The sequence below is a fragment of the Mus pahari genome, chromosome 8 (assembly GCF_900095145.1).
Source record: "Mus pahari chromosome 8, PAHARI_EIJ_v1.1, whole genome shotgun sequence".
NCBI classification, from domain to species: domain Eukaryota; kingdom Metazoa; phylum Chordata; class Mammalia; order Rodentia; family Muridae; genus Mus; species Mus pahari.
Window position 1 is genome coordinate 14,852,362 of NC_034597.1, and position 12,967 is coordinate 14,865,328.

A 12,967-nucleotide genomic window follows, 5' to 3' on the forward strand; every position below is an offset into this window, starting at 1 on the left:
TGCAAATTGATAGTCTGGATGCTGGTGGGTTTTTAAAGCACCTGCTAGTGAGCAGCCTTGGATTCCCTTACTGTCTAAGTGTGCCAGGAACATGGCCCTGTGCACAAGGCTGGATCTGTGCTAGGTGGGTTTTATAAGAGAGCTCTTTCCTCGGCATGGTACCTGTGGAGGAAAGGGGAGCAGCTCTGGAAAGCATGTTGATGGAGAGAAGCTGTGGCATATGATAAAATGATGGGCTCCCTGGGGAAATCTCCACAGCCTTGGCCCTGCACCGCGATTAGTCTTGTCCTCGTTGGGCGATGCGCATTACCTTGTTGTAGCCTCTTGGAAAGAATAATATATGGTTTGGTTATTACTCTGCTATTGACATGCTGGTATATCTGCTTTAACAATTTTTAAAGAAACAAGTTGGAGTTTACAGTGCCAGGTGTTTAATAAGCCTGGAAGACAGCTGAGGGTGGCTGTGTGAATGCGGATTAGGTTTCTCCAGGCCCTACTTTAGCCCTTCAGCAAACTGCCAGTCCCAGGGGTAGAATGCACTCCTTCTGTAGGATCAGAAAATAATAGCTGATGGTGTGGATGTTCAATAGATGGAGTAAAGTGTTTTCATTTTTCTCAATTCCGTCCTGTCTTCATTCTTCCCCAAAGTTTACAACTCTTTGTTTGTTTGTCTGTTTTGTTTTTCCTTTTGTTTTGTTTTTAAAAGAACTCTAGTGTTGAACAGAGTGACTGAGGTTTAGGCACTGTAATGTGACATAAGGTGTTTGTTCGTTTGTTTGTTAGCCAGATCTTTACAATAGTAAACATTAGAAAAGTGAGTTCACTTTTCTGGTTTAACCATTTAGACTCAGGCCCGGAAGCAAGGCAGATGGCTGTTAGTTACTGCTTCGAGATGGCCCAGAGCAATGCCTCTCAGAAGGTGGACATTCCCTCACAATACTGAACTGCTTCAGGTCATCTGACAGAAATTAGTTATGGGCTTTTGTCCAATAAGAGGAAGGCAAAGTAGGATGGGGGATACTAAATTGAGAAGGAATAGGAAATTTTATAGCTGGACATAGAAGTTTCCTTATTTTTATCTCCTGATGGTATAATGAGCAGATGAATATTTAGTCTGACTTTAAAAAAAATAACTCATGCATGTTCATACTTATGACTGCGAAGTTTTGTACATCTGGCTCATGTATATTTCTGTCACATTAGTGCATGCCTATAGTCATAAAATTTATACTATTGTTTTAAGCTTTGTAAAGGTCTGTATGAGTGGCTTCCTACCAATGGATAATTCTGGGTTTAAGTGTGCACTAAATTTACAGCCTGTACTGTAGGTTGTAGGATGTAAATTTACCTCTTGGACTGTGGCTGACTCTCTTCATTTGTTCTATAATGTTCTACACAGAATTATGTAAAGCTCATTCATCTTGATTTATAGTATGTCTTAATTTGGTATTACACACAAGTCATTAGCAAGCATGGTTGAAAATTTCTCCACATACACTTGTAAGATGATAGCTGGTGAGTCTGTCTACAGGTAGATTGATCAAAATACTTTTAAAGTCATTGGATTAATTTGGTTCTCGTTATTAGTACACATGATTTACTATTTCTTTAAAAAACATTCATATGGTCTGGCTGTTTTATAGATTTATATAATTAATTTTAGTCACAGTCTTTCCCCCCCCCATCCCTTATTCCTGTGTCTTTCAGGAACCCTTCTCAACAATTTCTCTTCTTAAGCCCATGTTTTCTTTTTTCTGTGGCCACTAAATTTACTCCATATTAACATCTTAACTTGTCACATGACTATCCCTACTCATTGTGAAATATAACATTTTCAAAAGTTGCATTTTCCTGATTATTAATAAGATTACCTAAACTTTGAATAGGGTATATTGGTCACTTGCTTTTCTTCTTTCTACATGGCTGATTGGCAGACAAAAGGAGGGGCACAGGCAAACATCTGAAGGAATATCCCTGACCTGCTGAAGCAGTAACACGTTGCTCAAGACACAAACCTTTGTGACTTGTTAACAGGACCAGAAAGTACAGGCATCACAGTGACTCATGGGAACTTTCCTGCTCTAAATCTGTCGCTCTGGAGCACTGAGGTCACAGACTTAGCTGAATAGTTAGACTGAGAAATACTATGCTCCTAACTATAGCACAGACTTGATCTGAGATTATACTTAAGCCCAAGCTGTCCTCCTCAACTGATAAAATGACTTGATACATTTTACATCATTATTGAATACCAGGCCCAAAACACACATGGCTACAGTGACTATCTCTCCTATTTGCATTAACTAAGTGACTTTGGGGATGTAACTCTACACAAGTTTATTTCTTAGATATACAAAACATAATATCATCAAGCTTGACAAATTTCTGTAAAAATTAAAAGTAATTATTTAAAATTGGGAATTATTTTGTCAACATTTATTACATAGCCATATGTACATGACCAAAGTTGAACATAACCTTCATATATGACCAAAGGCTTGACTAGTTCCAGCCTAGCCAGGTAAGCTATATCCCTTACTCCAGAAGATAGTCTTGATGGAAGGAAGTTAGCTTTGAAATGTCACTTTTCCTGCCAGGTAAAAATAAGTGCTTGCAGCATATAAAACATATTTAGTTGAGCTATTGATGGATAAATCATGAAAGATGCATACTTGAAAGGTTAATATCGACATTCTGTAAGACATAACTTTATATGCAGCACAGGTATTGATCCAGCTGTGGTGATGGGCAGGAGGGGCTGGTAGCAATCATTGGCAGCAGCAGCATCAAGGTGTGAAAGAGCTCAGCATTCTATTGAGGACATGGTTTTCTTTAAACATGTTTCTGGAATCTCCATTTCAACTAATGAAATGATGCTAGTCTGTTTCTTGCTACAGCAGTTACCACACCCAGCTTCCAAGGAGAAATATTTACCTAGCCATAGACACATGCTAAATACACCCTTTTCATTTACCCCAGAAAAGCAATTGCCAGGCAATCTCAAGCAGTCTGAACAACACTTTTGAAGGGAACTGGGTATTTTGTTGTTGTTGTTGTTCGATTAACAAAAAAGAGAAAAGCCCTTGGTGATATTTGAGTCCTTGCTCTCTCTAGCTAAGTGGATACCAACAAGTTTGCTGTTAAAAAGAAAGTTCCTAGTTAATAAAAAATATTTCTCTTTATTATTAAAATGGGGTATAATTCTAATAAAAGCTAGTAATTTTCATTCATTTCCCACAACTGCTACACAGAGAACTCTGCATGAAGCAGGGTGAGACCTTACGCGTTCTTGTACAGGGACACCAAGAAAAATGAAATAGCATGTTATTATGCACTTAAATGTCTGCCACCAAACTCCAGAGAGGTTAGGCCGTTAGATTTGTCTAGTTCTTTAACTTATTATTTTGAAATGAATTCAAATTCATAAGAATGCACAAAACATAGCAAACAAAGCATTACAACATAAATTGTGACCAGAACCCACAGGCAATAACAATGTAATCAACAAAATCCAGGAATCAATACTGATGGGATAGTAGCAGCTAGTCTATCTGCCTTAGGAGAATTTCACCCGCTTGCTCACCTATGTCCATTTGGGGGGTTACGATCTAACCGAGTGCAGGACATTGAGTTCGGTCACTTATGTCTAAATAACCATCGATCTGAAAAACCTTCTCAATACTTGTGTTTCATGGCTTAGTTTGTTTAAAAATACTGGTCACTTATTTTATGAATTGTCTCTCAACTTGGTTTTATCTAATTTCTCATACAATTATACATATGTATACATAGGAATGGGTATACTGTATTCAAACACAAATGAATCTTATCCAATATTATGATTACCATGTTTTTTTGTTTCTACCAATTTTGTTTATTTCTTAAAATATAACCCTAAGACAGAGCAGTTTTTCCTCATTTTAACTTCATTTAATTGATTATGTATAATTGTATGGAATGGCAAATCCCTGTTTTATTCTCCAACTTCTAAACCATTTCTGCTTTATCCATTATGCATTTTCTACACCTAAATCATATATTTTGCTAATTTTCTCTTAAGCTAAATGTAGTAGAATATGGAAATTTTGTATATAAATCGTTGCTTCAGATAAACTCTTCAATTTCTTCTTGGGTATGGTGTGAAGTCGGGGTTTAAAGTGATCTTTCTTGAATTGGCTACTCAGTTTTTGCATAATTTATCAATAAATCCATTTTGACTTGTGATATGGTTCCTTGATTAGAGGCACTTTGTTTTTCAGATTCAGCCTCACTAAGTAGTCAAGGCTGGCCTTGGGCTCCTGATCCTATTACTTCTGCTTTCTGAGTACTGGAATGTAAGAATATGCTCTCATACCCAGTTGACTAATTTGCTTTTAAATTGTGTATCTGCATATGTGTGTGTATGTGTGCATGTGTGTGTGTGTATGTGTGTGTGTGTGCCTGTGTGTGTGTGTGTGTATGAGAGAGAGAGAGAGAGAGAGAGAGAGAGAGAGAGAGAGAGAGAGAGAGAGAGAGAGAGATGGAAGCTGAGGCCAATATCAAATATCATTCAGCATTTATTTGCTGGTTTCTATCTTAACTGTCTGAGACAGGGTCTCTCAGTGGGGATCCCTGATTGCCTAGACTTGTTGACCAGTGAGCTCCAGAGATCTCCAAGCCTCTGATCCCTGAGCACTGAGATTAATTTTACATGCATGGTGGAAACCCAAATTCATGCACTCATGCTTGCCTGGCAAGTATTTTCTCCACTGAGCCATCTCTAGTCATTGGAGATATCTGGCTTATGAGACTTCCTGGCATGTTGAATTTTTAGGGCCCTCTATAGAGTTAAATGTCTGGTAAGATTCTTTTACTTTTAAAGGTTCTAGAAATGTATGTCTGTTAAAGTTTACTACTGCCTCCATTACTAATCCACATGTGCCCTCTTTGTTTGTTTTCCTGACTGCTATTATGTCTGATTTTCAACATAAACAAATCTAGTTTTACATCAAACTTGTATTGTTCTTTTCAGAACTATTGCAGCTAAGCAGGACCCATACTGATAGAAAGTTGTGTCTTTTTAGTCAGGAAGAAGGAATGACATCAGGTCAGTATAGTTTTTGTCTTTCAAAAGACTTCCTAAAGTCTTACTCATAAACTTTGTGCATATTTCCTGTTTAGCTTATTTTTGGCAACTTAATTTTTTACTATAGTTTCTCCACCTATTATTTGTGATTGTAAGGGCTGTTGATTCTCAAGCATTGCTGTGATGGTTAAGCTGTTCGTCAATTTACCTGGGTTAAGAAACTCCTTGTAGTGTGTCTCTCTAAGGTGGTTCTGCCCAGTAGAGCCACAGAAGCAACAGAACTTCTCAGACACAGTCCTACTACAAACCTTCATCCTCAGCTGATCCTCAGTCCTCTGTGCAACTTCCTTGCCAGAGGAGAGCTTGCCTCCAGGGAGGGTTCTGACCACTGGACTCAGGTGAGATCACCATTTTCTCTCTGGTGTCTCTCTAAGGCGGGTCTGCTCAGGAGAGCACAGGCAACAGGGCTTGTGGGACAGGGTCCTATGGGCCTACATCTGCAGCCAGGAGATGGGGCTGTTACTCAGCCCTCTGTGCACTGGTCTTGCCAGGAAAGAGCTAGTCTCCCAGGAGTGCTGACATAGGCTTACAGACTCACAGGAGGAACAAGCTCCAGCCAGAGACAGCTAGAATATCTAACACTAGTATCTTACTAACAGAAACCAAGACTACTTACTGGGCATCATCAGAACCCAGTACTCCCACCACAGTGAGTTCTGGATATCCCAACACACCAGAAAAGCAAGATTCAGATTTAAAATCATATCTCATGATCTTGAGAGAGGATTTTAAGAAGGACATTAATAACTCCCTTAAAGAATTACAGGAGAACACAGGTAAACAGGTAAAAGCCCTTAAAGAAGAAACACGAAAAATCCTTAAAGAATTACAGAAAAACACAACCACACAAGTGAAGGAATTGAACAAAACCATCCAGGATCTAAAAATGGAAGTCGAAACAATAAAGAAATCACAAAGGGAGACAATTCTGGAGATAGGAAATGTAGGAAAGAAGTCAGGAGCCATAGATGCAAGCATCACCAACAGAATATAAGATACCGAAGAGAGAATCTCAGGTGCAGAAGATACCACAGAAAACAACGACTCAACAATCAAAGAAAATGAAAAATGTGAAAAAGATCCTAACCCAAAACAACCAGGAAATCCAGGACACAATGAGAAGACCAAACCTAAGGATAATAGGTATAGTTGAGAGTGAAGATTATCAACTTAAAGGGCCAGTAAATATTTTCAACAAATTTATAGACGAAAACTTTCCTAACCTAAGAAAGAGATGTCCATGAACCTACAAGAAGCCTACAGAACTCTAAATAGACTGGACCAGAAAAGAAATTCCTCCCAGCACTTAATAATCAAAACACCAAAGGCACTAAATAAAGATAGAATATTAAGAGCAGTAGGGGAAAAATGTCAAGTAACATATAAAGGCAGACCTATTAGAATTATACCAGACTTCTCACCAGATACTATGAAAGCCAGAAGATCNTGGACAGATGTTATACAGACAATAAGAAAACACAAATACTAGCCTAGGCTACTACACCCAGCAAAACCCTCAATTACCAGAGATGGAGAAACCAAAGTATTCTATGACAAAACCAAATTCACACAATATCTTTTTCACGAATCCAGCCCTTCAAAGGATAATAAAGGGAAAGCATTAACACAAGGAGGGAAACTATGCCCTAGAAAAAGCAAGAAAGCAATCCTTCAACAAACCTAAGTGAAGACAGCCATAAGAACAGAATCCCAACTCTAACAACAAAAATAACAGGAAGCGACAATTACTTTTTCTTCATATCTCTTAATATCAATGGACTCAATTCCCCAATAAAAAGACATAGGCTAACAGACTGGCTACATACACAAGACCCAACATTTTGCTGCTATAGGAAACCCACCTCAGGGACAAACCCAGACACTACCTCAGACTAAAAGGCTGGAAAAAAATTTCCAAGCAAATGGTTCCAAGAAACAAGCTAAAGTAGCCATTCTAATATGGAATAAAATCGACTGTCAACCTAAAGTTATCAAAAAAGACAAGGAGGGGCACTTCATACTCACCAAAGGTAAAATCTACCAAGATGAACTCTCAGTTCTGAACATCTATGCTCCAAATGCAAGGGCATCCACATTCATTAAAGAAATTTTAGTAAGAACACATGGCATCACACACAATAATAGTGGGAGGCTTCAACAATCTACTCTCATCAATGGACAGATCCTGGAAAGAGAAATTAAACAGAGACACATTGAAACTAACAAGTTATGAAACAAATGGATTTAACAGAGATCTACAGAACATTTTACCCTAAAACAAAAGGATATACCTTCTTCTCAGCACCTCATTGTAACTTCTCCAAAACCGACCATATAATCAGTCACAAAACAGGCCTTAACAGATACAAACATATTGAAATAATCCCATGCATCCTATCAGATCACCGAGGACTAAGGCTGATCTTCAATAACAACATAAATAATAGAAAGCCAACATATATGTAGAAACTGAGCAACATTCTAGTCAATGATAACTTGGTCAAAGAAGAAATAAAGAAGTTAAAGACTTTTAGAATTTAATGAAATTGAAGACACAACATACCCAAACTTGTGGGATACAATGAAAGCAGTCCTAAGAGAAAAACTCATAGCTCTGAGTGCCTCCAAAAAGAAACTGGAGAGAGCATACATTAGCAGCTTGACAGCACACCTAAAAGTTCCAGAACAAAAGGAAGCAAATTCACCCAAGAGGAGTAGACGGCAAGAAATAATCAAACTCAGGGCTGAAATCAACCAAGTGGAAACAAAAAGAACTATTCAAAGAATCAACCAAACCAGGAGCTGGTTCTTTGAGAAAATCAACAAGATAGATAAACCCTTACCAGACTAACTAGAGCGCACAGGGACTGTATCCTAATAACAAAATCAGAAACGAAAAGGGAGACATAACAACAGAATCTGAAGAAATCCAAAAAAATCATCAGATCCTACTACAANAGCCTATACTCAACAAAACTGGAAAACCTGGATGTAATGGACAATTTTCTAGACAGATACCAGGTACCAAAGGTAAAACAGGATCAGATTAAGGATCTACATAGTCCCATATCCCCTAAAGAAATAGAACCAGTCATTAATAGTCTCCCAACCAAAAAAGCCAAGGACCTGATAGTTTAGTGCAGATTTTTATCAGACCTTCAAAGAAGACCTAATTCCAAGTCTCCTCAAACTATCGCACAAAATAGAAACAGAAGGTTCTGTATACAATTCGTTCTATGAAACCACAATTACTCTGATACCTAAACCAAACAAAGATCCAACAAAAAGGAGAACTTCAGACCAATTTACCTTATGAATATTGATGTGAAAATACTCAATAAAATTCTTGCAAACAGAATCCAAGAATACATCAAAACGATCATCCATCATGATCAAGTAGGCTTCATCCCAGGGATGCAGGGATAGTTCAATATATGGAAATACATCAACATAATAATCCACTATCTAAACAAACTCAAAGACAAAAACCACATGATCATCTCATTAGATGCTGAGAAAGCATTTGACAAAATCCAACATGCATTCATGATAAAAGTCTTGGAAAAATCAGGAATTCAAGGCCCATACCTAAACATAATAAAAGCAATCTACAGCAAACCAGTAGCCAGCATCAAACTAAATGGAGAGAAACTTGAAGCAATTCCACTAAAATCAGGGACTAGACAAAGCTGCCAACTCTCTCCCTACCTATTCAAGGACACATGCTCCACTACGTTCATAGTAGCCTTATTTATAATAGCTAGAAGCTGGAAAGAACGCAGACGTCCCTCAACAGAGTAATGGATACAGAAAATGTGGTACATTTACACAATGGAGTACTATTCAGGTATTAAAACAATGAATTTATGAAATTCTTAGACAAATGGATGGATCTAGAGGTTATCATCTTGAGTGAGGTAACCCAATAACAAAAGAACACAAATGATATGCACTTACTGATAAATGGATATTCGTCCAGAAGCTCAGAATACCCAAGATACAATTTGCAAAACACATGAAACTCAAGAAGGGGGAAGATCAAAGTGTGGCTACTTCAATCCTTCTTAGAATGGAAAACAAAATACCCATGGAAGGGGTTACAGAGACAAAGTTCAGAGCAGAGACTGAGGGAATGACCATCCAGAGACTGCCCCACCTGGGGATCCATCCTATAAACAACCACCAAGCCCAGACACTATTGCAGATTCCAACAAGATTTTGCTGACAGGAGCCTGACATAGTTGTCTATAAGCCCTGCCAGTGCCTGTGCTCACTGTCATCCATTGGACAGAGCACAGGTCTCCAGTGAAGGAGCTAGAGAAAGTACCCAAGGAGCTGAAGGGGTTTGCAGGAACAACATGAACTAACCAGTACCACCAGAGCTCCCTGGGACCAAACCACCAATCAAAGAAAACACATGGAGGGACTCATGTCTCTCGCTACATATGTGGCAGAGGATGGCCTAGTTGGTCACCAATGGGGAGAGAAGCCCTTGGTCTTGTGAAGGTTCTATGCCCCAGTATAGGGGAATGCCAGGGCCAGGAATCAGGAGTGGGTAGGTTGGGGAGGGGTGGTAGGGGATAGGGGATTTTCCAGAAAGGAAACTAGGAAAGGGGATAAAATTTGAAATGTAAATAAAAAAATATCTAAGAACAAAATGAAATTCCTTGTATATTAGTGATGCCCATCTCTGGGTATGTCTCTGATGAAGGTCAGTAATGAGGACAATTAGATCATGAGGGTTATGATGTGTTAAGATACCTTGATGGGTTCATACCCTGATGTGTCATTGGGAGGTGATGAAAGATAGGCAGGACTTAGTTGAAAAAAAAAAAAAAAAGTAGTAGGACCCAATTCGCTTAATCTGGCTTTAAATCTCTCTGTAGTATAAACAAGCCTTGCACTTCCAGCTCTACATGACCACCCCTGGCTCTGCCTTACTATTATAATGCCTCTAATTGATTTTTTTCTTGCCTTATTGCACTGGCTAGTGTTAATAAATAGTTATTTATTGGAGATAGTGGTGCTGCTTGCTTTGTTTCTGTTACCATGACAAATCCCACTAGTGCTTTGTCAAAAAAAGAGTGGGGGTTTATAGTGAGAATTTACATTTCTTATTATTAGAGTCAGTCAACTTAATCAGGAATGAGTGATGAATTTTGCCATCTGCAAAGGCACAACATTTTCTGAGACTTCCTAATGTAGCATGATAAATTAATTGATTTACTATGAAGTCAAATTTTCATTGCTTGAATGTCTGCCATTTGCCTATGGTGATTTATTTTCTTCATGTAGTGATGTACTGTATTCTCATAGCTAATATTTAACTTAATTATTTTTCCTATATTTAATTTAAATCTTTTATTTTGGTATTTGCAGGTGGTGTTGGTCTGTAGTTTCCTAGTTGCACTGGTTTTTTCCTGCATGGGTATTACTGTGACATTTTCATTATAAAAAACAAAGGAAAGCAAAACATTTTCCCCTTTATTTTCAATGTTTTGCAGCAATATATGGATCACTGGAACGATTTGATCTTTGAAGGTCTGAAAGTATTTGCTGTGGTACCATATGCCATACCATCAATGATGCCATCTGTGTCAATTCCTTTTTCTGAAGTAATTTCTTGATCACATCTTTCGTTGGATATTGGACATTTTTTACCTGTTCTATTTCCAATAGTGTCAATTTTGCTAATTGTATTTCATTAGGAAATTTTCAATATCTCATATTTGGGCTTGTTTAGAAATCTTGGTACTTTTTCCTTCTTGATTTTGTGAGTTTGTGGTTTATACAGTTTCATTTTATAAGGTAGGTGTTTGATCTATAAGTTACAGTCACAATTTTTCTACTCACAGTATGTACATTACATGATTAATACCCCTTCCTGGTAAATTATTTTGGCTTGCATTGTTTTTGTTTTGCTAATTTTATTTTTTTAACTTGGGATTTAATTTGCCAGTACTCATTCTGCCATTTAAGTCTCCTTTTAACCAAGATATTTTATGATGAAACTCTTCTTTTTAAAAAATCTGTAATTCTTTAAATTAAAACTATTTTGAGATTTAATCTCATTCTAGTCAAAATGATTAAGAAGAAAAAAATAAATGGCAATAAATTCTAGTGAGGACCTGAGGGTAAAAGTAAGCCTTATTCAATTCTGATGGGACTTTATGGTGTGTAGCCACTATGAGAGTTTCTAAAGAAAAAAGGAGAAGGAAGAAGAGGAAGGAGAGAAAAAAGAGGAGGAAAAAAGGGAAGGAAATTAGAATTACTGAATAACTACCAAATGTACCATTCCTTGGTTTATAACCCAAGGACTTTAAACCTTGCCACAGAGAAATTTGCACACTCATATTTATTTCTGCACAACTGTCATTATTCAGCACACATGGGAGTTCAAGGATGATTGCTACACTTCCACACTTCCTGGAAAGCTGTCTGTTCTACTCTTTGAGATGATCGTTTCGTACTTTTTTTGTTTCCATGTTTTTATTAAAATCCTGTTATCTTCAATAACAGGATTCCCAGCTAAAACAGCTTTATCCACGAGAAATCCTCTCTGTCCTGGGATACCCATCATGCTGTCTCTTCCTTTCAGAACAGTCATGATGACCATTCTTGGCTCTGATTAATGTTTAAATATTGCATTTCCTTCAGCCAAAACATAAATGTTTTGAAAGCAAATTCCACGTGTCTTTTTTTTCAAGAGCCACAGATAATGTACAATATATAAGAGTAGTTACATGTAGGTGGCTAGAGAGATGGCCCAGTCATGAAAGAGCAAACTGCTCTTGTGGAGGCCCCAAGTTCATTTCCCAGCCCCAAGTCAGGTGACTTGTAACTCTAGATCCAGGGGATCCACATTCTCTTCGGGGCTCTATGGACAAGTGGACTCAAGTGCATGCATGTGTACACACACACACACACTTTAAAATAAATCTTAAAAATAAGACTGACTACCACTAGTCCACAGCCATGATTTATAGACCTCTGGTTTAGATAGAAAGTCAATAGACTAGTAAATTCTAGGCCCATACTTAGGAATTCTCAAGAAACCACCCAGGCGTGTACATTCATGTCTTTATGACCTACTAACTTGGATCACTTCAGAGGGCTGGTGAGTGTAGACACTGGAGCTACACTGTTCAACGCAATACTAATCTACCTCTTGGGGGCTTTGTCACCACGGACATGTCATCATCCTCTCTCCATTTTGACTTCTTTTCCACTAAGATAGGGATCATGGTCTTGTTTTTGTCACTGTCCCAGAAGTCTGTTGCATCATCCAGCATGAGAGGCAACCACAGTCTGAACCATGGACTCGCTGCCTAATTCGTGTGCACAAGAGGACTTCAGGCCTAGCCTGGCATTCCCGTGGATCCCGCATTCCCATGGATCCCTTCCCTCTCTGAAGCTGGGAACAGAGCTTATTCTGCCAGTTGGCCAATGAGAATCAAATGCTATGACATGTACCAGAAAGATGGAATTTATACTCCATTCATTTGGCAAGAAATTTGGGGGAGACACACGTCTTCATCTCCCTTGAGTTCTGGTCTTGAGAAGTATATGTGTCCAAAGAAATCAATGGTGTTGATGTTGCAGCCAGCAGAGGGGCTTCGTGTGTGTGTGTGTGTGTGTGTGTGTGTGTGTGTGTGTGTGTGTGCGTGTGTGTGTGTGTGTGTGTCTGCAAGTACCCACGCATGCCCAAGTGTGTGTAATTTAAGAGCAGTGAACCTGCCTCGTGATTTTTGAAACAACTCAAGTGTCTGACATGAAAACAAGTGACAGTACTTAGAACCAGGGAAGCACACTGAAAATCACTCGCTCGTGCTTTGAGGGACT